Source organism: Amblyomma americanum, chromosome 10 (genome assembly GCF_052857255.1).
Source record: "Amblyomma americanum isolate KBUSLIRL-KWMA chromosome 10, ASM5285725v1, whole genome shotgun sequence".
NCBI classification, from domain to species: Eukaryota; Metazoa; Arthropoda; class Arachnida; order Ixodida; family Ixodidae; genus Amblyomma; species Amblyomma americanum.
The window spans coordinates 89,304,665-89,330,137 of NC_135506.1; the positions used below are offsets into that span (position 1 = coordinate 89,304,665).

The 25,473-nt window shown below is 47.1% G+C and overlaps 1 long non-coding RNA gene and 1 other non-coding gene across 6 annotated transcripts in view; both read right to left on the reverse strand.

The window, feature by feature from the left end:
* The window catches only part of LOC144107808 (uncharacterized), a 31,366-nt gene extending 7,406 nt beyond the window's left edge, over positions 1–23,960 (reverse strand). For 3 of the 5 annotated variants that reach the window (XR_013309390.1, XR_013309393.1, XR_013309391.1), the window contains exons 1-3: positions 23,805–23,960; positions 17,050–17,326; positions 6,800–8,044 (exon numbers count right to left, since the gene is read on the reverse strand). This is a non-coding gene — a long non-coding RNA (uncharacterized LOC144107808). Of the gene's footprint in view, positions 1–1,274; positions 2,985–6,799; positions 8,045–17,049; positions 17,327–23,804 lie in introns of those variants that run through there. The other 2 variants (XR_013309394.1, XR_013309392.1) reach the window with 2 other exon arrangements.
* Positions 23,961–25,159: 1,199 nt separating this feature from the next.
* Positions 25,160–25,262, reverse strand: LOC144108907 (U6 spliceosomal RNA). Its single transcript, XR_013309547.1, has one exon. It is a non-coding gene; the product is annotated as a U6 spliceosomal RNA (small nuclear RNA).
* Positions 25,263–25,473: the final 211 nt, after the last annotated feature.

The following is a 25,473-nucleotide window of genomic DNA, read 5'->3' on the forward strand; positions in this document are numbered from 1 at the left end:
GTGAAACCTCTTGGCGATAGAATGCACATGTCAGTTGCTCCCATAAGCCCATCAAAGCCACTGGGTTCAGCAAGGTCGTTACACAATGCCACAATGCTTTAAAAGAACTTCTATTTGGGCTAGATGGTTCATTTCGATCCAGAAAGGAAAACAGTAGCGCCAAGAAACACACAGACACAGTAGAAAAACGACGTAGGATGAGCGCTAACTTTATCTGACTTTATTCCTTGAAAAGCAAGCAAATATACAGAAAAATCTAGGCATGTGCAGACAGAGATATCTCACGTGCGATCAACAAAACCGTTGAAGATATACAATCTCAGCTTTAACAAGGTTCACAGATGTATCGCTGACACACTCTTTTCCTCTTTTTCTGATGTGGTACACCTCTAAAACCTCTCGTGCCTTACTATCACCGCTCCTGCCCAGAATCTTTACCTCATCAAGCCGTGGTTCACACTTTTTACATTGTTTGCAATTTTCCCCCGCCGAATGTTGTGACATTCCTTGTGTGCTACGAGGTACATTCCTTGTGTGTGCATCGAGTTGGGGCTTAAGGCCGCCCCTCTTTTCCAGCTGCATACCTTTGCAGAAAGCAGGACGCCGGCACACGCGGAAACCGCTCCCCAGTATAAGCGAGAGCCCCGAGTACATACCGGGAACGAAAATTGTCGCTTGACGCACGGACCCCCCACCCCCTTACGACGTGGGCTATCGCCGGGAAGGCACCCACAGCTTCCCGCGGTGCCTCGTGAACAAAAGCGCATTCCCAGAAGGGCAGTGACGGACACCTGTCAGACAGACAGGCAGTACTCGCCAAGAATGTGGAAAGACAGGCGCAAGTGAACAAAAGCGCATTCCCAGGATGGCCGTGACGGACACCTGTCATGGCGGACAGGCAAGACTCGCCAAGAATGTGGGAAAACAGGGGCGACCCTTAATCTGGTTTCCCGGAGCGACAGACGAACCCCTTCATGATTATTAGCTGTGTCCCGCCGTCGGTAGCGCGGCAGCATCGAGGGCGCTTTCGCCCCCTCCTCCGTTGCTGACGAACGACGCGGACCGATGGTGGGTGGCGGTATGCATGCCTGAGGCAAGGATTAGCTCCGAAGGGAGAGCCTGTGGATACTCTCACTTGAGAGAGAGTGGTGACGTTTTTGTTGTTTATTTAGTTTGTATTGTTAACAAGAATCTGGGTTCGAGGCTAAGCCCAACCCAAGGGGTTGTCCCCATCTCGCATGTTATTTTTCATTGGAGAATTGATGCTTTGGGCGGGCCACTGAAAATGACCGCCCTTAGTCCTTTGTTAATCAAGTGCTTAAAAGCGCATGTAAACGGATGCAGTCCAGTCTGAGCTGGGGCTCCATGCTTAGCATGTAATGTGATGCTACTTGGGCACTAACCTGCCCGGTCGATGAGTAAAGTAGTGCAAAGTTTGTTCTTTTGTAAATTCAGTTCTGCTTTTTCCAGTTTAACTCTCTGTATATGTATGTTGTAAAATTATGCTCTGCTGTCATCATCTACAAGCTCGCCTCCTGTTCATCTTCCAAGCCGAACGACACTAGAGGAAGGGTTTGTGAACCATCCTCGAAGAAACGGACGACTATTGAAATTCTACTGCATACACGCTCAGGACGACATCGTTCGCCAAGAGGGCCTTCAGCGCCGAAACCCGACGGCGTGCAGCTTCTGCCAGCAACCGCTCGAGCCCAACTCCGGAGCCACTCCATCGTCCCCATGAAGTCGTCGGCACGTAAGCTCGGACGCCCCAGCCTCTGATGTATAATCTTAATCATGTGTAATTATTGAATATACCTGTTTGTTTAAACTGAGCCATACGGTGTCTCTTTGCCTCTCCGTCCCGTGTGGACCTGCGCATTATGGGGGTCATCACAATGTTAAGCCACTCAGTGCCACAATGTTCAGTGCCACAATGCCACTACGACTTGGCAGTGACTGGAAACTGGTTTGTGACCTCTTTCAAATGCACACGACAGATTCCTACGACCTCAGCAACCAAACTGTTCACGACTTCCATGGTGTAAAGCTGTTTGCAAGCACAGCGCAGCAGCCTTCTAATCACGGCTACTTGTCATCTGGCATAAAGAACAGTGAATAAGGGTGGCAAATTTTGAAACAATTTTTAATAAGAAGAATGTCCTATGCATGATTTTGCACAGTCCACTACAAGTCATATTAAATACATGGCGTGATGGCCAAGCCATTTCCCAGGTGTCTTAGTCACCGAGTAAAATGGTGGTCATGGTAAATGCTCAACCACTCTTTTTTCCCCTTTTTAATGGTCAGTAATTCTAAGCATATAAGCAGTATGATGCTCCCACTGTGTGGACATGCGGCAAGGTTTTAAAGCCTGGCACAAAGTTTGGCATGCTTGCTGAATTCGAGAACAAGAACCGCTATTCAAAAGCGCAAGAGAGAGCTTCAAATTAAAAATATTCGTTTTGTAACTAAACAGCAACAAAACTATCATTGCTGTCAACACCAGCGCTGACTTCTCCAACACAGCAATGAAAGTCCGTCTGCGCAGGCATTCTGCAGCCTTCAGGAGAAGATACGATACACAACTTCAAGTTCGTGGTCAATTAAAAGTGGCACAACGCTGCGTTGTGTGTTACATCAGCCTTGATGGCATGGTGCACCAAGCTTACAGAGAACTTGTTGCCCCAGTTCACAGGTTTAGACATTCTGGTCAATAAGGAATGCAAGTCTGGCTATTTAAAACTGCTTTGGCTCTAAGCTAACAAGTCAAAAATAACAAAATGAATAAGGAGTCTTCATTTCTGCAAGCAAGGCTATACCACAGCTGGTCTCGAGGGCAGCGCGCGCTTTTCTTCTTACGGCTTTCCAATAGGGTCCGCTTCCGCCTCCCGCTGCACATCGGTGGGGTCACCACTGCCCCACCGCTCCGCCGCTGCGACGGCTGTTCACGCAAGAGGAGAACGCGCGCTCGCCCCGAGTTCGGCCTGCGTCAGTGGTAACCGTCACGCCTTTATATTTTGCCCCTTACGCTTTAGGCAAGGACCACGTAGTCAGCCCCTTTGCCATGGGAGAAGTATGAAATCACTTTGCGCGCTCTCTCCTTTAGCCCGACTCTGTATGGTCGAACGTATGCTTCGAGCACAGATGTCAACACATTCTGCGCTTATATTTGGCTAAAAAAGCAAGGCTATTAGCCTGTAGTTCGTCTTCCGGCTGGCCTGAATGAGTGTGTAAGTTGCGTGTGTAAGGGCCTGAAAGTTTGTGATATACGGCGTGTAAAATTTGGATGGCAAGTTTCGAAGAGTAAAGGATCATGCAGCGTAAATATACCTCCTGAAATTTCAAGCACAGCTGATTTAATTTTGCACAACAGCGGCATTAAAGGGACACTGAGGAGAAATTGAAGTTGGCTTGTATCGATAGAATAGCTCCTGATCACAAAAACGCCGCTCTCACTGAAAACAAAGCTCTTGTAGGGTAGAAAATTGCAAGAACCAAAATACAGGTATCACCGCCACAGGCCAATCTCGCAAGTACAAGCGTGATGACATCATAGGAAAAGGGATGCCACCTTGAAGAAATTTTCCTTCCTCCATAAAACCCATGAATCTCTGAGGCTGACAGAGGAAGGTTGCGTGGTTCAATATTGAAGTAAGTTTTGTGTTAAAACTGATAGTGGACTTTTATCACACAAGGAAGACAAGCAAAAGACAACCTGAATGATGGAAGCAAAGAAAACCGATGCTTGGTGGCGCCACAGGCGGCCAGGAGAGTTTCAGTTTGTTATGGCGTTTCCCGTGTATGAGCATTGCGTGCCCCATGGTTTTTTTTTGACGCGCCTCGATTTACAAGCACCGAACAGCAGAGGAACTCCAAGTGCCGCTTCAAGTGCTAGTTAACCTTCGAAGGAGCCTGTTAACGCTGGTCAGATGATCGCCACAGTCGTTGAAAAAGTATGACGAGACGATGGTCGGTGATTGTACAAGGAAGTTAGCAGTATAAATAGCACTTGTGTGTTCGTACGCTCGCCCGGCGAAACGTTCCCGGCTGTGCCAGTCAACTTCAAACTACTTAACGGAAATCATTTATTAAGGGCAAGATATAAGGCAGTTAACAAAAAGAGATTTGGAACCTGCAGAGACCTTGACTCCGTTCTCCCCCAACTCGTTTGTTTGCGGCTCCATTCAATAGCTTCGGCAGTTGGGCGGAACTGTTTTCTTCGAGCTCTCGGCTAATTTAATCCATTCACAGTACACATCTGAAGGTAAATGAAAGTGGGCAAGAAAGCCCGATCAGGTGGACCCCGTACCTTCGGAAACGCGCAGAACCCATTGAAGCGTCATGCGTCGGTTTTACTTTCAAGCCGCCAACTATAAACGTGAGAGCCCTTGAGCACCCATCCGTTTTTTGTGACAAAAAAAAAATAAATAAATAACCTGGCCCTTGCAAACGTTGTCCCTCGACCTTGACCTCGCCCCACGCGACTCCCTGCACTGGGGTTATGATATTTAGTTTGCAACGGCTGCTCACTGAGGAAAGGGGAAACGACCCGCCGGAGCCTAACCTAACCGTGCTCCCTCAAAAGCATCGCACGCTCTGTGGGGCTCAGGTCGCTGAAATGCAGGCCGGAGTTTTTGCAAGAACCCCGTCGTCGTGTTCGGGAACGGGATCCATTGTAGCACTGGCAAGATGCCGGTCCAAACGTAAACGAAGCTACGGTAGCGACCCCCGGTAGATGCCTTCAACGTGCAGCGGCAGTAGGTTTCATTTCAGCAGCTGCTAAACCACACCACTAGCCGCAGAAGTCACGGAGCCTGAGTTTACGTCACGTTGCACGTCACTCTGTCCTATGATGTCATAAGAGGGCACCGTGACGTCATAAGAGGGCGCTGAGTTTGAATCGGGGCGACGGGAAAAACTTTTTCAACTTGGAATCCAAATTTCTTTGAAATAAATGCATAATTCGCTCCCGGACAAGCGGCAACAAAGCCATTAAATGTCGAACTATCAAATTTTGGTAACAAAAAAAATTGATAGAGTTCTCCTCACTGTCCCTTTAAGAATTCATGGTGCTCCCCAGGAAAATGCATCATGTCATTCGCGAAGGAAGTGGGTATAGACAAAACCCAACCCTGGCTGCAGGAGCAGAGCACGTTTTACGCATGCGACATCCAAGATCTCCTTTTGGAAAGGCATGTTGAAGTTTGGCAGCGTCTCACGACCATCCGTCCCACCAGATGACAACGCAAAAATTAAGTGAGTTGTTGACAGTAACTGCAAGCACGAATTAACGGCCAGTAAAGCAAAATTTGTTCAAAAGTGCACTGTGTCTCAATAAAATTGGCCTTCACGAGCGAACAGACTCATCTGAGAGGCGATGACTTCCAACTTTGCATTACTCTCCCGAATTTCTGTAGCCTCAAGATTGCTTTCGATAGACCTCTCGAGAGCATGAACTTTCCTCACGTCATTCATAAAACGAAGTAGCGCCCCAAAAACAAGTTTTCCGCAACCTAACACGGCTGCACTAATAAGCCTCACAGCAATGCACGTTATACCAGCTGGCTTAGCTTACAATTTAAGGAACTAAAAATTAACATTTGCAAAACTAACATGTTAATAAAAGTCCCTGAATTTAAGAGAATAGAGAGAACTGGACATTCAACAGCACAATCTGAGGTCTTTTACAAAGATACTTAAACCAAATATTTAAAGGAGCTTGAGGACACGCTGCAGATTGAATATACGTGGACAACAAAAAATGGCGCTCTTTATGGTAGTTGAAGTCACTCACTAGACATACATAATTTCTGAAATTGCAATACTCAGTATGCGTCAGTATCTGTGGCAGCATATGCAGCTTGTACTGGTTGCTTCTGGTAACGTTAGCCAGGACAGAATGACAACAACAAAGCTTGCGTCCAACTTAAAAACTGTTTATTGGGCGAACCCGTGTCTCAAACAGAAAGCAGTTCGGAGGCACAGCGATAAAACAAGTGCTCGGTCAACGAAGGTCAGAAGGACGGTTGCTCTCAGCCTTGCAAAATTTAAAGGTGACCAGGAACTTGAAATATTACGATGCCTTATGTGCTTACGGCAGTTTTGAACATGAAGAGAGACTTGCGCGTGCCAGTGGCTTCGAAAGCCGCGTGCCATTGGCTTCGAGCAGAGAACAATGCATTACAATGCTTCTTGAGACTTGCATGCACATTAGTAATTAGTATTCTTTTGAGCTATCGATACAGGCCTCTCATTTAAGAAAGTCATGACGTATATGAGGGTGAAAATAAGTGCATTCAGGACGTGCAAAAAGCAATATCGGTGTAATTAAGTAGTACATATATGTCCCAGCAATCGACTTATTTCACAGTTCAATGTTAGTGGAAATAAGTCTGACTTTCAACTCTAGAAGTATCGGCTCAAGCCATCAGCTACAGCGCTATCGGATTTATGGCTCATGCATAGTAGAGAAATTATTTCTTCACGATACAGTACATTTCTATTGGGACGAGCGCAAAACTTTCGTTCGCTAAGTTTCATTCTCTTCCCCTTCACATTAGCTTGCCATTTAATCACGGACCATGACACATACGACAGGAAGTCATCAGATTACTTCCTTCTGGATTTAAAACCATATATGCTCGACATAGTTCTGAGGAATGGGAGAGTGATTCCTCATTTTAAATGTTTTCATCAAGCCAAGTTTGCGATAAAGAATCTGTGCACATGTGGACTGTTTTGAAGATACGCAGCTTAAGCATCTGCATTTTGTTTTCTTTGATTTCGTTGCTGCACTCACCATGAACCAGCGGGCTACAGCACGCCGCCGCAGATGCAGGCGAGGAGCCAGCGGTACCAGCGATTTCCAGCAGTGGGGTAGTCGTGCCCCTAGCGGCGGCGGGCGGCGCAACTCCTGGAGAAAACCTTGCATTGCTTCCGCAGCAAATGCAAAGGCCGAATGAAAGAGCGCGCGCGGCCCCCTCGAGACCGGCCGCGGCTGTATATGCACATTCAAGATGGCACAAACAAGGAGCACCACATGAAAACTATTTTCCTGCGTAGTTTACACAACCAGGAGAACACCGAGCAACACTGAAGCAGGTGCAACAGCTGTGTGCACCATACCACGGAGCAGTTTGGTGCTAATCATTGCTGGGTCTCCATCTGGATTCATGGATCACGCCAAGAGAATTGCATGACAACCTCTGAAAGTTTCTAATAAATGCTCACTGCAATGACAAAAACGTTTATTACAGTTGATTTTAGCCGATTATGAGACTCACAGTGAGAACCGTCCTCTTAATTTGTGGCTGCATAACCTGCGGGAATAACGGCTTTCTTGCACTGCTCGTCTTCGCAAAGAAAAAATCGGACCCATTTTAAACACACAGCTAGGCCAAAAGTCAACACTGTGCATGTCTCAGCGACCACAGAGATAGCGTGCAATCGAGAAAACAAAGAACTGCTTTTTTTAACCTGATGCAATCAAAAGCTGGCTTAGCACTGGCTGCAGCTACTGAAACTTCACAGGTTCACTACAAAATAAGCCTTGACAATCTTCCAAGGCACAATGAGCACTGCATCCATTCCTCAAACGTTATTGATGCTCAAACACGAAGTTTTACAAAAACTAGAAACGCTCAGGATCACAGGAATTACAGAATGCTGAACCCAATTTTCTGGTTAAAAAAAAAGTTCACGAAATGCATGGTACAAGTGTGGCCAATGTACCTACCCCAGGATTGCAGTAGCAACTAGTAGCAGCCACTGCACCCCTAGTCCAAGTCACCAGACCATGCGAAAGAGCCATGGACCATGCGTTGGTTCTCACAGACAAGCCGACTTCTGCAGCAGCATGCCCTGGAAACAAAAGCACTGCACAAACAATGTTTAGAGGAAACAGCAAGAAAAGAACAAACCGTGCCAGTGCTTCTCACCCATTTTCACTGCATCCATTTACAGGTATGCAAACGAAAAAAAAAAAGACTTGCATGATCGACCTGCGCATGTGAAACCAGCTTCTTCTGAGGCAGCTCATGAGAACCTGCAAAAACAAAAAACAGAGAAAACTTGTCATCCTCCCAACACACACTCAAGGTTCAGGCATCTGCAATTCTATTTCCAGGGTTTTCAAATCAATGTACAGAGTCTCTCATTACAGAGTCAATCGTCCAAATGGAACAGCATGTGTTCCCTGTATATTTGTTCTTCTTGTGCATATTTCCTGCTCAGTCTTTGTGTAACATATACAGCCCACCATGCCTGTATGTGGGGTTGGTGCAGTCAGGGAGTGGTGCCTCTGTCCACTAACCCTTTTATCGCCAAACTAATTCCCAAGAAAACAACCCAAAATGGCCAAATTTTTCGGTGATTTTTGGCAAAAATGACTGTTGGCAGGCTTAAAATGCACTAGGGTGTAAAACACTTCTTTAATTGACACCTACTGCCCTCTAGTGCTGAAAATTGTAACCAACACGATTGCCAACCGTAATTAATGTTTGGCAGTGGAAGCAGTGCAACATCAGGCTGGATGACAGACTCGCCAGTAGTGTTATTGGCATAATCTCCCATGATTAGTATAGCTCGGGGTTGGCAGTGTGCACACAGTTCAATTCTGCCCTTGCTTTGTGCGAATTCAGTTCGGTTCCAATGAAACATTCCGCAGACCTCGCTTTTCCAGTTTGTTCCGCTTCACAGCTGCATTCATTAAAGGTTATATAATGTCACACAGATTCAATCATTTTTCAATGCAGTGATAACACAACAACACAATGAAAAAGTAGTTATGGGCTGACAGGAGGTGTTATTGATCTTATGTTGCCTATCATTGCTGTTACCAAGATCAACACTAACATGAAGTTGCATGAGAACAGGTGGACATTTGAGTCACAGCGGCCTCCAAGCTGGGAGTGAAATGTGGATCCTGTCAACTGCTGGTCATTTCCTCCACCAGAGGTGTTGCTATGCTGTCTGCATTAATGTGGCACCATAGAAAATACAGCACGTCCACAAAATAGTGAAGTGTGCACGACAGCTCACTCCATGCCTATTGCAATACGTAGCGTAATAAATGCTCGATTTGCAATTATCCTCTCTCTGAGCAGGCTGTTATGTTTATTGTTTTCATGCATCAAATATTGGACACAGCTAGCATACTCACACACCTTGTTTAGATGCACTACTGTTAAGATAGACAAATTTTCTGTTCTTTACAAATTCGTCTTAACCCTTTGACACGTACGCTATGTACACAGTTGTGTACAAAGTGAACTTGCAGCTTTTTCTGAAAGTGGGCTGCACCTAGCAGCGAGTTCTTTGTTTCAGATGAATTTCCAATCCTTAATCTCGCACATAAGCTGTTTGTTTAATGCAGTGACAGCGGACGTAGTGTATATTATTTCGCGAAACAGTAAGGGGGGTAGCATGTCATCTGAAATTATTGTGTGGACGTATTGCTCCACCAGTAGCAACTTTTTTTTCTCATTTTCAAATGTAATGTGCACCTTCGAAACAGCAGTTACTTCCATGATTTCTCTGGTGTTTACTTGATAAGTCGTGGCATTTAGATGTTGCTATTTTCATCAATTATCACATTTTGCACAAAATTTTGCATCGAACTGCAGATAACACTTGTGCTGAGGTAAAGCCAGTTTCTTGAGCTGACATCTCAAACGTTAGCTTTCCTGCATGGACATGCAGGTGCCACTGGTGCTACGTAGCACGCGCACACCAATGATGCTGTGGATATTCCATGATGTAAGCAGCGGGTGCGTATCCAGCCAACCAGAATATGTGTTTTTAGCCCATTTTCTCGGCTGTGCCTGCGCTGTCATGCAGTTCACACGTTCAGTGGGTTGTGGAAGGGTGAACCACATTTATTGAAGATCCCGGTAGCCGCGGCGGCTGAGCCGGCGGAGCGGGATGTTGACGTTGCTGGTATAGTCGGTTGCTGAAAGTGTTCTGGACTGCGCGAGCCAGGTCACGCTCCGAGCTTCGTCTTCATCAGCACCGCAGGCGATACCGCATTTTCACCGCAGTTGTGGCCGAGGGGCTTCGGCGTCCGCCTCAGCTGCGGAAGGTGGCTGGTTCAAAACCCACCGCCGGTAACCCACCAGTAAAACTGGGTACAAGCCTCCCCCGGCCCGGCGCCCAGCTTCCTCAGGGGTGTACGCTTCGAAGAAGCTCCACAAACCCTGCTGCGCCCTCCGGGGCAAAACCAGTTTTGAACACAATCAGCCTGCAAAGGTGGTTCGTCAGTAAGTTGAGAGGTCACAACGAGTGTTGCGAGTTAGGTGAAGTTTAAATGAGCACGCTCTGCGAGAGTTCAGCACATAAAAGCCGGGTGCGAACTGCGGCCGTGCAGCGACAAGGCCTAGTGGAGGAACAGGACGGGCAGGGGCGGCTGAGCCGGCGGAGCGGGATGTTGATGTTGCTGGCCTAGTCGGTTGCTGAAAGTTTTCTGGACTGTGCGAGCCAGGTCGCGCTCCGAGCTTTGTCTTCATCAGCGCTGCAGGCGATACCAGCGCCGCTACAGATGCTCCCCTCCTAGCGCGATGCGCGATAAAGGGGAAAAAAAACGAAGAGAGTTATGTACAAGGCCCGTGGAGGGCCTGGAGATGGGTGAGCACATAACGTCCAGGGAGAAACGAAGGTCGAAGTTCCGGGTGGTGGCGCCGGCATTGGGTTCAGGCCTCCGGAGGGCGGACAAGGCTGAAGGGCTGTGGCCGAGGAAGGGCCACGGGGCAGTAGGATGAAATCATAATATGGGTGTCCCAGTAGGCACAGGCAAACAGCACACTGCTCAAGTGAGGAATGGCGCGATGGGAGGTGACCCATAAAGAATTACTGTTGAAAGCCGAAATGTCTCGGTGGCAGGAGGTTTTGGGAGACAGGAAGGAAACACTGTTGTGTGCGAAAGCTTCAGGTGAAAGGGGCAGCGCTGAGCTGGACTGAGGCACAGAGCACGGGTGATGGAAAGCAGAGCACGGATGAAGTCGAAGCGTTTGGGCTTGCAGAAGGCCAGAGTGCTGAACTGCGCCACTGCGGCCGCTCAGGTGTCCAAGCGCAGGGAAAGCGCATGTGGTACCGAGGGCAGAAGGGCGCTGTGTGTCAAGTTCACAAGGGGACTGTGCAGTAGCATGTGCACCGGAATGCACAACACAGGTCGGTGGGACAACTGAGGTCGACACAGCGCTCTTGGCATCGGCCGAGCGCCAGTGCCCGCCAGCGGCATGATCGGCGCCCGGGGGTTCGGAGTCGTGGAATGAAACGGAAGAGTCCGAGTCGACGCTGGGGCGCGCGGGGCATCCCTGGAGGCAGTAGTAGAGGCGCTTGAAGGAGCGGGTGGAGCAAGCTTGGGAGAGACCACGGTGTAGGATGAGGCAGCTGATTGGGAAGGGTGGCAAGAGATCAACGCGTGCTCGTGTGGCACTTGCCGAACCATGGGTGGGAGCTCATTCGGTGGTGGCAATAGTCGACACACCGGTGTGGGGAGCGGCTCCGGCGCATAAACTGGCGGAGAGAAAACCGAAGCAGCTCGGGTCGAGAATGCGGCCAGGGCCGGTGGTTCGAGTGGCGCCGCAGTTTCTGAGTCCGGAACAGGAGCGCAAAGAGTCGGCGGGAGCTCCAAGCCAAAATATGCCGTCAGGCCCTTCTTGAAGTCGGCGTATATATCGGCGCCAGGAGGCGGCAACCGCAGCTGTGCCAGGAGACCGGGTGGTAGTTCACAGCTGGTGTGCTGATAGCGCAGCAGCTGGCTGGACACGCTGTGGACATGAAAGTGCGAGTCCAGCAGCGCCAGCCACAAAACGGGGTCCCTGGCATAAAACGCGGGCAGGCCGGGCAGCCGAGGAATGGAGGGGCGTTGATACGGCTGAAGGAGCTCACCGGATGTGATGAAAGGTGCGTACATGGCGGCGAGAGGGTGGCGAAAGCCGGGTGCGAACTGCGGCCGTGCAGCGACAAGGCCAAGTGGAGGAACAGGACGGGCAGAAGCGGTGAGCCGGTGAGAGCGGCGTTGCGTGTGTTGGGGCAGTCGTCCGGTGTCACCAGATGTGGAAGGGTGAACCACATTTATTGAAGATCCCGGCAGCCGCGGCGGCCGAGCCGGCGGAGCGGGATGTTGGCGTTGTTGGCCTAGTCGGTTGCTGAAAGTGTTCTGGACTGCGCGAGCCAGGTCGCGCTCTGAGCTTCATCTTCATCAGCGCCGCAGGCGATACCAGCGCCACTACAGGGTCGTGCTGCCATCGACAATGTCGCAGGGTTTTCGTTGTCTATGTGTGCACGCAATGACAGCCATAAAACAGCAGAACATTCCCTTTTCCACGAAACTAGAAATTATCAAGCGAGTTGAATGAGGTGAGAACAAATCCAGAGTTGTGTGATGATGAACTTTTATGGCGCAAGGGCAGCTTTGGCCAAAGACCGCCATGGCACAAGGTAGTTTTCATTTCACAAGGTGGGGTCAAAGACCCATTTCCCAAGCAATTCACCCTAAGAGGCCGAGCACCAGGCAGGGGAAAGCTGGTACCCATTGTATCACCAGTGGGTACCCGGTGGCACTGAGGATCGAACCCCGCACCTCCCGCATACGAGGCGGATGCTCACACCACTAGGCCACCGCTGCGGTAAGAAATCAAGAGTTGTCTCGCTATCAACATGTACGAATCAACAATGCTTCGACCTCTCATGAGTGACAAAAGCCGGTCTCTGCAACGCTTGCATAACGCACTTTCGGTTCTGGTGACCTACGGGTCCAGTCAAAGAGCATCGGTGACCCCTGAACTTTTTGCCAAGTGGCTGAAGGCTTGGAATGATGACCCGACAGGCCAAGGTCACTACGTTTGTGGCCACCGCTGCAGTACTAGTTCCAGAGACATTGCACTTCGCTTCCTGCTGCAGAACGAAACTTTGGTGCTTCAACTCTTGGGTCAGGGGATAATCCGGGCGGCGAAGGTTAGATTTAGGAAACGTCTGATTGAATGGCTTCTGCAGAAACCGAGGACTGAAAGAGATCCAAAAACTGACCTCTTAGGCACTCTGTCTATGCTAAGGAGGCCATGGAATGATGTTAAAAACGAAAATATACAGATTTGCTTCCAACATTTTGGCCTCTGCTTTCCCGCAGAGGACAAAGCAAATTCACTGTCGGGTGAGCTCCACAAAGCTGTCACGAGTCTTCATGATTTCTGGAACTAGTTGTCCGAATTTTCTGGTGCAATTTGTGATGGGAGAGCTGTATGCTACTTTGTGTCCGTGGACAAAACTGTTAAGATGGCGGGAGAGCTTGTGGATGAAGACATCATTGCCGATATCACGGATAGCCAGGTCACACCACTGATGTGAATTGTGACGAGCACTTCAGAGAACCTCTGCCCACGTGCTTTGAATGCTCAATGCGCTCAGTATAGTTCATCGCTATTGTGCGTCAAAAGAAGGCTGCGGGCTCAGCTGTTCCTATTGATGAAACTGAAAATTTTGTTTTCTCCAAGGCAGTGAAGATGAAGAAACAAAAAATTCACGACTATTTCACTCGGTAATCTGAGCACAGTAAGCGGCTATCAAAGAAATACACTTTTTTCCCATTTCATTACATGTTTGTATGTTGTTATATTTACTACAGCTTTTATATCGTATTACATGTTATATCAAACTCGTAGGCATATTTTTTGAGAGTTCGATATATGCGGGTTCGACTGTATACCCAAGCTTGCATCCAGCAGGCAGAGCTGACAGGTGCATGACTTTCCTGAGGATATGATGGGGACCTGACACCTGAGAACGAGGATATGCCAGCTAATCGTATATCCCACTTGAAAGTATGGACATGTCTCCTGGATTTTTTTTGCAGCATTTTCGGATATTAAAGCAATTTTTCCCTATGCTGAGCATCAAGTACACTACAATCCTTCTATAGTGAACTCGCATATTGTAAAAACACTGTTGAAGTGAAGCAGTCGTCCAAATTCGCCTTCCACAGATGACTGGGCATTTTTTTTTTCACTTACAGTAAAAACATGTTAATAAAAAGATGGTTATAATAAAGAGTGTCTGTGGTGATGTACCTCCTGCAAAATGATGACATGATGACATTGCGGCACACATGCAGACTACGACATCTCAGAGCAATGGATGAGTAACGGAGTAACCGCAAGGCCAACTGTTGGAGGCAAAATGATATCGATAACTATAATGCAGTGCACTTTCAGATGGCTTAACCACCAGACTCATGGGCTGCGAGGAGAAGCCAACTTTTCGAAAGCCTTGAGGCCGTGGCAAAGGTAGAGCTGGCTATGAAGATGGAATGAAGGAGAAAGGGACGGCAATGAAAGAGCAATGAGTCATTGGGAAGAAAAAAAATGGGGGTCAACGGTCCCTGCACTGGACAGCGCAAAGCACGAAGCAGCGGCGGCAAGAAGCAAAGGTGTAGTGCCATTGCGTGGGGCATTTGGATGCGCTTGATCACTAGGATGCGTAATTTGCACTCCCTAATTTATTACCCAGATTTATAAAAATAAACTTTTCCTCGCATATTTTATGCTCCCTGCTGCACCAGACCAACAGCATGCATGCGAATGCATGCAAGGTAGGCTTGAGAAGACCAGCGTGGCTGCGAAAGATGGAAGTGGCGAGGGGGCAAATTGCGTGCCATTTACTCAGCTCGCTCGCGCTGGCGGTCAGTTTTCAAAATGAACAGTTGCAAACTTGTGGTAACTTCTGGTGCATGCACTTGAGGGCGCTGTTTCACCGCCTTTTATCTTCATTTGCCTCTGGCTGGTGGCTTCACGATTTGTATCATTGCAAATTCATTTCTTTGAGCTTAACACATCGTAATGAAATCCTGCAGGGAACTACACAATGTGGGGCAGTGCGGGAAGGGGCAAGCATCTTATATTTGAAGCCAACTTATTTTTTTGTTTAGCAAGGGTGTGAGTTGGAGGGTTGACGTAAAGGCAGCAATATACAATATATATTGCATATTATGACCTTTTTTGAGTATTTTAGGGCGTGTCTGCAACACATTCGCATAATTTTCAAATCCCATTTTGAAGCCTTAATTTAAAGGTGCACAAATTATCCAAGCAAATAATACAGTAAAGACACATACATAGTAAAGATTTTCGCTGCTGTCAGCAACTTCTACTCAATGTACAGCCCCTGTCAAAAATATGCAGCCCACCCTGCACAGCCGTGGAGCTGCTGCAGGAGCTGCTGCAGGGCCCAGTGGTGGCATCCCCATCTCCCAAGCGTGCTTGGTGCAAAGGTATAGAGGGTGAGGGTGAAAGGCTCCTTTGCTCTCAAGAAGGCGAGGGAGACAGAGTCGCGCTGGCTGCCCGAAAGTAAGCGCAGTGTTTGTGTTATTACGTCTTTTCTGGCGCCTGTGCAAGGCGCTTGCATCGATGCAAAATGCTGAGTCACCTTTGAAAGAAGCTCCGAAGCGGGGGTCCCCCGTGTTTTGCTGTTGCGGGCGCTCAAAGATAAGCCATGGCTACTTCTTTGCGCTAGCGCGGACTACGTGTTAAGAAATTGCAGCGGCCGATCAGATTTCTCGCGTGCTTCGCCAGTGAAAGAAACGAACAAGAAAAAGCCTCAAGCCCACATAGCACCTGGCAACAAGCCATGGCTGTGGTCATTTCATTCAGGCTCCTTTTATGTGTGTATTGCTAGTCCTTTATGAATATTCCATTTCCATCGGTGGCTTCAAGCAGCAACCCTGAGCAACTTACTCTGCTGTGCATCTTGCTGCATAACAGACAAAAACTCAATTACTACCGACAGCTCGATGAAATGTTTAAGCACGAAACTTCTTACTTTCACATATCCTGCAACCAGTGGCCGCATGCCATTACCACAGGGTGAGAAAGCTTGTGCCGTTTCTGCAGCAAAGCTGTATTCCACCCAAACGATTACAAAGGAAGCAGGCCTGCACTGAATTTCGGCCACACAATCTTTTTACATGCACTTGTTTCTTGGCACGCTTCCATAGATATTCTGCGCTGCAGCACGCAGCATACAGAATTGAACTATATCTGCTTCAAAGAAACAAATGCTTAAGGTTTGTACCCATTAACTTTTCCATTTATAGGTTTTAGGACATTCTAGTATTCTCAGAAAGACATCTGGGCATATTTAAATTGAGGCAACCTGAAATTATCATGAATTCTGCCGTACTTTACCGCGCATTATAAGAAATAATTTTGGGACCATCATGATTGCTTTGAGCTTCTTTTGAGTTGTTTACTAAGAACTATACTCCCATTTACTCGCACAACACGTGGCTAAGATCTCACTTCTGCCAGTTTCTGGTTTCTTTTATCCAACACTGAGTTCGTGGTTAGTTGTATGGGGTTTAACGTCCCAAAGCAACTCAGGCTATCAGAGACACTGCAGTGAAGGGCTCCGGAAACTTCGACCACCTGGGGATCTTTAACGTGCACTCACATCGCACAGTGACATCGCACACGGGCCTCTAGAATTCCGCCTCCATCAAAATTTGACCGCCGCGGCCACGATTGAACCCGCGTCTTTTGGGTCAGCAGCAGAGCACCATAACAACTGAGCCACCGTGGCGGCCCCTCCATTTTGCATATACGCGTTAAGGCCTCCAAACAAGGCCATAGCCTAAACTTGAATTTGATATGAAATGGCTATAATTAATAGCAGGTTGGGGTCTATGCCGATCGCTACACGTGTAATCATCAACATGGCGGCTAAAAATCGATCATACAGTACCAGTCCTAAAATTTTTAAAGGTACAAAGCTCACTCACACTATGATGCTCATTCCTTTTATGATTTTCCAAAGAGTCACTCAGTCTCTATAAGCAATGTCCCACAAAAAAGAAAAATCTTGAAGAGTAGTACTTCATTGAAGGCTTCCTTCAATCTGCTGTTAAACTTTCACACTTAATAAGTACTGTCAAACCTATAACAAGTAAAATCATTCACATCAAAGCAAGAGCAATGAAGCACGTTGGAGAAGTTCAAAGGACAAACTACTGTTAAGAGCACACAGATGATTACTAAATGGCAGAAGAATGATGGCACTAACCCAGTGGTTAACTCACAGCTGAAGTCCGGTTCAGGGAATCGCTGATGGCAAGAATGACTGCCACACCACAAGTGGAGGTAGCAGCAGATACGGTAGCAAGGGCACCAGTTAACCACGCCAGGAAGCTCACGCAGTCACCACCAGACTGGACAGGAAGCGTAGCAAGGCCAAGGAGGACACCTCTGACCCTTTTACAGAGCCTGGCGTTGCGTTGCTCCACTCCCTGGAGCACTGGCACACCTCCACTGGCACCGCCTTGCTCTCGCGTACGAAGCGCCTGCATTCCAGAACAAGGGCATAGATTAAATCTGAGTGAGTCCATTCGCATGAAGCACTAAAGAATTTGTCTGTTAATGCAGCAGCCAGACCAGAGGGGAAAATTTCGCCACTGTTATGGAGAGCACACAGTTCACAGCATTGAGACTTATCACCGAGTTTGTCCTAATGACACCAGCGAGGACAATTGCCTTTTGAGTGTAGCAACCATAATTTGTCTTTTAGCTCTACCTCTCACACACTTACAGAACTGAATTTTAATGCCACAAAAAAGAAATGAATGAAACTACAGAAAGCCTTTTAACATGGCCAACAACACTGATTAGTATTAAAAAAGATTGTAATGAACAGCGACACCAAGTTGGAAGCACACCGACTGGAGAATTATTGAAAGGACTTTAGCTGCGTTGTACAGGCACGTCATTCAATAACAAATATCTTAGACTTGTGTCAACCATCCCTGATACCTCTAAGAAAATTGTGAAATTTCAATCTGACGTTAATGCTTTAAGAAAAAAACAGGTAAAGCTTGCAAAAAAAAATTCTTACACAAGTATACTGCTGCATCACGGATAAAGGTCAATAAAAGCAGTATAAAAACTCTGGTTTTGCTTAAAATTTCTGTCCTTTCACCACTTTATTCACGGTACAATCAGTTGTCCACACAGTGTAACAATGCTATAGCGCCCTTCGTTACAACTACTTACAATCCGTACACTGATATAACAAAGCACACAAGAGGCATTTCACAGCATTTGGCAGCATCTAACAATCGTGCAGCCCACCAGATTGACATTGAAGGTTGCGCGAGGCAAAAGACATGGGATACATGCATGGGCTTCTCATTTGATTTGAGGGAAGGACTACTTACGGTCCCCAGCAAATGGTTTGGTTTGATTCATGGGGTTTAATGTCACAAAGCGACTCATGCTATGAGGAACGCCATAATGAAGGGATCTGGGAATCGAGCCCACGTCTTTTGGATCAGCAGCTGAGCGCCATAACTACTGAGCCACCACGGTGGCTCGCAACAAAAAGTGTCCCATAAACAGCTCTGACTGCAAAATTCCATAGTAAACATACTACTGAGCATTCATGCACCGAACCAATCAAGTAAAAATGTGCAAAGAAGCACTTCCAACATCTTGTTTTAACACACCAGCATTAAAGCGAACATTCGGAGAAAAATTCGTGCGCGTTGTGATGTCACGCTTTGAGCTGTGGAATGAAAATGATTAAAACTCGAGTTGCATTACGACTACTAAATTGTAGCATGAATGAAATGTCATTATGACATATAAGAATGGAAAGTAAATTAATTTCGCTGAAAATAAACCTGAGGTAACTGGTTGGCAATCACACCCATCACCCTTGGATTCAGTGTCGGACACGTTACCTCAAGGCCACCGAGTCCTGTTCATTCAGCATGGTTAAGGGAGAACCTTGTGTCTCATGGTGTACCACATGGTCTAGTATGCCTACTGCTGAATACTAGTTAGTATGTGCAACTAGAAGAGGCAACAAAAGAAAGTAGTAAGTAACCATTAATGCTGTTGCGCCATCCTTAAGGGCAGAACCTATCACCCAATCTTTATGAGCATTTCACCCACAAAATTTTACTTATCCAACTTTTGCAACAAACGAGAAACGTTTTTAAGAGAGCACCAATGGTGGTCTTGTATGCACACTTGTTACCTTTGATTGGCACATCTCAGTAGATAGCTGCATTTATTTGCAAGTGAATGTCTATACTTTCGCACTTTCTGAATGCACATCTACCAGTGGCACCTCAGCTCTCCACTTCGGCTGTCAGATGTCCTTTGCCCAAAACAGGAGGTTTTCAATGGAGAAATGCATTTAAAATCGAGACTCATAGTTCTCAGCACCCGCAATTTCTTGCTCGGTTTTTGCTGACACACATTACCCACATGGCCGCACGGGTAAAAGGATTGGTAATGAGCCTCTATGGCAGCTCCGACGACAAGAACAGCACAGCGAACCCGTTGAAGATCGCTTTGACAGAATCCAAATCTATGCCCATAACCTTCCGATTTCCTGAATGCAAAGCCCATTCACTCATTAAATTAGCCATCTAGCTTACAGAAATCAAATTACAGTTTATGTTAATAAGTTCCTGCTCACAATGCAGCAAAATATATTTTTAACTCTCCATTAATTTAATGCTGAGATGAGAGTGCTACCAGTATGGCACTCTTCGAAGACCTTTCCAGCAAAGGCGCCTCACTTCACCAAAGGAGCAAGACCTCAAAGGAGCAGCAGCCCAGCTACTCGGTGCAGCTCAAAGGCGAAAGGGGTGAACACGGAGAAATTAGAGCACGTGTTCGCTGGCACAGAACTTCGGAATCGGAAACATGGGACAGGAACGGATCTATGGGGAAGAGAAGACGATGGCAGCCATTTGATGTGCCAAGGTGAGTCATAGCATACGCTTGAATGTTATGTGGATCCTGAGCATGGCCGCAAATCCAGTGCATGCACACAGGACATGGATACTTTGCGCAGAACGCATGAATTGATTGTGTAATCTGGAATGTGCGTCGAACAGCCTTTAGCTGTTTAAGGGTAGCGAGGGAGTCTGTGTAGAGATGAACTGTATTGATTGTGGGAATGAGCGGAAGGGAAGCAATTGCACTGTAAATGGTCTGAAGTTCCAATGCTAGGGAAGTGTACGTATGCGAGGTATATGTTGTCCGAGAGTTAAAATGTGGATGGGAGGGACTATACCAACAACAGTAACTCCCCGCTCTGCAGTATGTGATGCATCCGTGCACAAGAACCTTCAGTCAGATACGCGGCTGATATAGCCGGGGAAACAGTGGAGCAATTGCCTGTGAGCTGACAGTATGTCCACGGAGGAAGTGTCTTTAAACGATAAAGTTGGAGAGACTGTTTTTGAGCTCTGTTTACCACCCGTAAGTCGATGAGTTCACTGAGTGTATTAAGTTGGGTGAACTCCCGAAGCACGAGTATGGGTGTTAAAAGGGCAGATATGTTATGGCACGCATAGCCTCACGATTGATAGCTTCAAGGGAGTCTCATTGTCTGCGGGTGAGAAGTTAAAATAGAGTCTGATATATTATCCGTGGCTAAAGGATAGAGCGCACAAGCTGGTGGGCCGTATGAGCATGCACGTCTCCAGAGCACACAGCTATGCGACGAATCAGACCTAGGGTAGCGTGAGCCTATTCACAGGTGGCTGTCAGTCACAGGGTGCCACTCCTGGATGTATGAAGGAGAAGGCCAAGAATATGAACAGTTTCTACCTGAAGAATCAGAGGACTATCTATCGTAAAATTTAGGGGAGACCTTTCCGTAAGCCGGCCTTATTTCCAATGCGAATGAAACAAGATTTAGTAGGCGAGAGGGTTAGACCAAGAGGTGGGAGGAGAGATGTCAATACATCGAGCGCGTGCTGGTGGACCGACTGATGGATAGACGCATCTGGATGACAGCAGCACAAGGTTAGATCATCGGCGTATGCAAGCACACGGATAGAAGGGATGGTCTCTAAGGCTCGAGCAAGAGGAATAAAAGCCACATAATATAATGTGGGGGTGAGAACGAAGCCCTGGGGCACTGCTCTGTTGGAAGAGAAGTCTGCTTCAACCGCCTTTTTCCCTCTCAATAAACACATGTTCCTTCCTTCCTGAACAAAGTTTTGCAACTGGTAAGATCAAGGACCTCTCGGTGCCTGTGCAACATTTTTACTTTGTCTCAAATCTGAGCTCAAAATATAGGCAGCTTGCAAAAGAGTAAAACTACAGAAATGCTTAGATTTTCTTTTTAAGTTTCAGTTTCTAACGCTGGATGGAGCAGCGACCACAGCTTTTTGAGGACCACTCCTTTGGGGTTCAAAGATTCCAGATGGATGCCTTTGCTTCAAAGCCCCTTTCGGACAAATTACGCCACTTATGTTGTGCAGCTATGCACGATGTGTTTCTGAACCAGTGTTCCTGGTTTTCAAAAGCCTTTGTGGCACCCCTTGTGTGGCAGGGGTATTATACGTGCAGTTTAAGCTTGCATATGACTGCATGACATATGACATCATTATACAATTGTTTTGTCCACAGCATGCAGTATATGTATTAACCCTTTCATGGGCAAGCCCGTGGGAAGCACTTTTTTCATCACATTAGCGTTTTGCGATCTCGTGTAGGCCCTGCTAAACTTAAACGAACGAAAAAAACAGCTGCACCATTTCATGCGAAAAAATGATTGACAGATCCCGACTTTTTCTTGCGCTCAAATCAACAATTATCAACAATGTCCAGAGACTGCTTTTCTTAAACTTGGGCATCAAAGGCTGCGTAAGATCTTTAAAACCATTTTGTAAGCAACATAAAAATACATTATTTTATTATAAATGTATGGTTAAAATGTAGTGCTATGACTCTCCTTAGCATTTCTGAAGCTGTCTCAAGCACTCAGAACGGACAAGTGTGGTGCAGCATGGCAGATGGCATCACTATGCCTGGACGATTTGCCTCCGGACCATAGTAATGTCATGTACACCAGAGAAAACGGACCCAAAGCAGAATCTGGATTGTCATCTCAGGATGAAGAGCCCGGTCCCAAGGAGTGGGGAAAAGACATGACTCGCTTCCACTCTCTATGACTGGACTCTGGAAAGCAGCCGGCAACAATGTGCCTTTTCAAGTGGAAGACTGTTCCATGAATGTTTAATTTACTTTCAAGTCTGCAGTCTTGAGCATTTCGTCTTATTAGATACAAAATAAACACTTCGGCAAAACTTGTGCACCTATTGAGCACTGGGAAGATTACTTCCCACCGTTCTATTTCCTGGAATTTCGGTTGCAAAAATCAAATTTTCATTGTGAGCACATGTGACCATGTCTTGTAGTTCCAGAGACCACCTGCAAAAAATTTGCCCGTGAAGGGGCTGAATGGCAACTCTCACATAAAACACTTCGTGAAACACCACAAAGCCAAAATCTCAAGTGTTTGATCACGTCTGGCACCAAGCATTGTGAGCCGTACATGCCAAGTCTGCTTGCATGTTGACCATGTAACGTTAGCTAGACTTGGAACCAGATGAAGCAGGGCACACACAGGATATAACTGAAGAAAAATGGCATGGCAGCAATACAAGGCGACAGTGGCAGAACTAGTTATGGAAGCTGCGATGATGCCCGTGAAACAACATTTTGCATGGAATGCATGGAAGGAAGCATTTTTCTTGTATTAAATTAAAATTTAAGGCAGTTAAACAAATATGCTGTAATATATTCGTTTCAGCACGCGACCACAAACAGTGTGGCAAATATATTTATGGGAACTTTGGTTCTGGCCATATGACGTTCCCCAAGTCTTCTGGATTCTTAGGATACTTGGTTGCACTAGAATATATTACGTGGGGGAAAAAAAAAAGAAACCAGGAGGACTCCTGGCAGGGGTGGAGTTATGGGTCCTTCTTATAGGAGGCAGTCCTATTAAAACCATTTATTTCTTAGCTTTATTTTTTTCCCCAAAAGAATGGGTGTCAACATGGTTTTCCTGGGCAAAATTTCTTGCCTGGGGCGGAGGGTGCTCGCCCATCCCCCTTTAAATCCGCCCCTGACTCCTGGAAGGCGGGGAGATCTTCCTTATCCTTCGCATGAAACGCAAAGTATCCGCTGCTGCTTCGAGCTCTTCTTAGCTAGTCAACATTTGCAGAGACAATCTGGTCTCTGCGACTGAGGGCCGCACCGCACCGTTGTGAGAAAATCGCCGAGAACATTCGCGCGGAGGCGACCGAAGCCGCTGAACGGGGTCGCGCAGGTGCAAATGGCAGGTGCTGGCGGCGGTGGCGTGACTGTGACGTCAGCACAGCGGCAGCTGCGGACGTCGTCCACAGAGCAGCGAAAAAGCAACCAGCTTAACGACGTCGTTCACGACTCAACGTTGTACAGAGGTCAAACTTCACGCAGTCTATTTCACAGGCGATCCATTAGAACGTGCATTAAGGCCCCTTTCGGCATTCATATGCATTTCCTATCGAATTCGAAGCTTAAGAAAGCATTTTTTCGGTATATTCCTCACTGTGCTAGGTAACTAACCGGTCAGCGGAAAGCAATGAAAATTCGGAGGTTACACGACTGTCGGTAACAAATACGTTGTTTAGCGGACAGCCATTTTAATAGGCAGGTCACTGCTTTAAACGCCAAAGCAGTTAAAGTTAGCAGAGTGGAGAGCTGGTTTCGGCGTCAAAGTACCGACACTAAAAAAAAAAAAAACATGTCCGGGGGTTCTGCTTCGTTAAAAAAGATGTCCCAAACGCCTTGCAGCAACCACATTTTTAAACTCTATACCACGCATTATAAACTCCGCGTTCCTTAAAACACCCCCTTAGTTTCTTTTGTTCCAAAACGGACGACGGCGAGCAAAGCTAGCCGAGAGATCGAAAACGAAATCGCACTTGGCTAAAATTTCGCGTGCTAATGTAACAAGTGAGTACAGACCTGACAAAAGGCTGAAGAAGCATTTGAGGTCGCTATTCGGACTGCCTCAAAACACGCTTCGAGAAACGATGAAAAGCTTGAATTTGCGGCCGCTAAACCGGGCACGCAACACTACTACCAACGCTACGCTACTTCGCATACACGCGTGCATCTGGCGCGTCGCCTGTGGCATTTCGTGAGCGCGCCGCTACACGACGCTAGCTCCTGGTAATGAGTTTCGGTTTCGAAAGCTGGAGATTAGCTCCTGACAATGGATTCCGGTTTCGAAACTGCAGGACCACGCTGACGTTTCGCTGGCTTCAGGGTGCGATCGTCGATCATCGCTCGAAGCAAGGAAACGCAGGATTACCGCCTACATGAAAACGTTTTAATGTGTTACCATTAGTACTGCGCCGCGTTCGCAAAAAGTGACCTTCGGCGGAAGATTCAAGCCTGGAAAGGAGGCATCCAAAAGCGGAAAGGCCGGGCTCCCACTCCAGCCTTTTTTTTTTTTTTTTACAGTGAGCCGCGAGCATGTGCTTCTGCCGTTACCGGCCGTATTTACTACTACCGCTATTATTTCTTACTATCGCTTTACCCTTTTTTTCCCTATCCCTGATCTCTCCCTGTCCGCTAGTGGCAGCTCATCTGCTTCAGGTTTCGATGGCAGATGCCGCGGCTAGCAACATCTTTTCCTTCCATTGTTATTTGATTAATCAATAGCCACTAACAAAAACAAACGCGACCGTTTCCGAACGCAAGAGCACGCGGGCACTTCACGTACGTTTACGGATGAATGTGGGGATAGCCAGGGCATATCCCCACATATTGTATCACACATATGTGATGGGGGAATGCGACCAAACACCGGTAAACCCAATCATTAAATACCTAAGTGCAGCGCAGTTGCTGACCAGCAGATGCTGACCAGCAACGACGAAAATGATCAGCATGCCAACGTGCCAAGCGGGCAGCAGAAGCAAGTGGCGCCCTGGACTAACGGCACGACCGCTGCTTTTGAAGAAGGGCTCAAGCAGGACCTCAAGCTACGACAATAACAAAGATCAAATAAATTTTTTCGCACTCTCTCCCTACCACGTCGGGCGGACCTGACCGCGCGGTTTTTCCGAACTCCGACCATTTGATGCTCGCTGGGCGGTGTGCTCGTTTTTGTTCTCGTTATGCTAGGCCTCCGCGCTGGCGCTCCGTCAAATGTTGAGGCTTCGCACACACCTCGGGTTTTTCATCTTTGCTAGTGAAGTAGCACTCACACAATAAAAGGCGTAATCTGATGTTGGCTTGCGTGCATGTGCAATCAGAGCCTGACTGCCGGAGTCGGCAGGGTTTATGCGCAAAAAGAGGGTTTATGGACACAAAAAAATGTGGAACGCTTCACGATTTTGCGTGTCATCCTTGCGCAGGGGCCATGCTAATCTTCTCTGTATCGTTCCAATTTTAGTATATGTACTTTGGAAGTACGTAGCTTAGACTTCGCTTGCGGTATATATAGTCACTACATCAAACACAAACTTGTGACAGTGACGCTTGCAAGATATGAGTAGCTGCTGGTAAAATATCTTCATTATATCCTAAGTTCAGCACCGTGCTAAATATAGCAGGTTTACTCACAAAAAACTGTTATTTTATTTAGTGCACTTACTTATTTAGTAGTGAAAAAATTGACATTGTC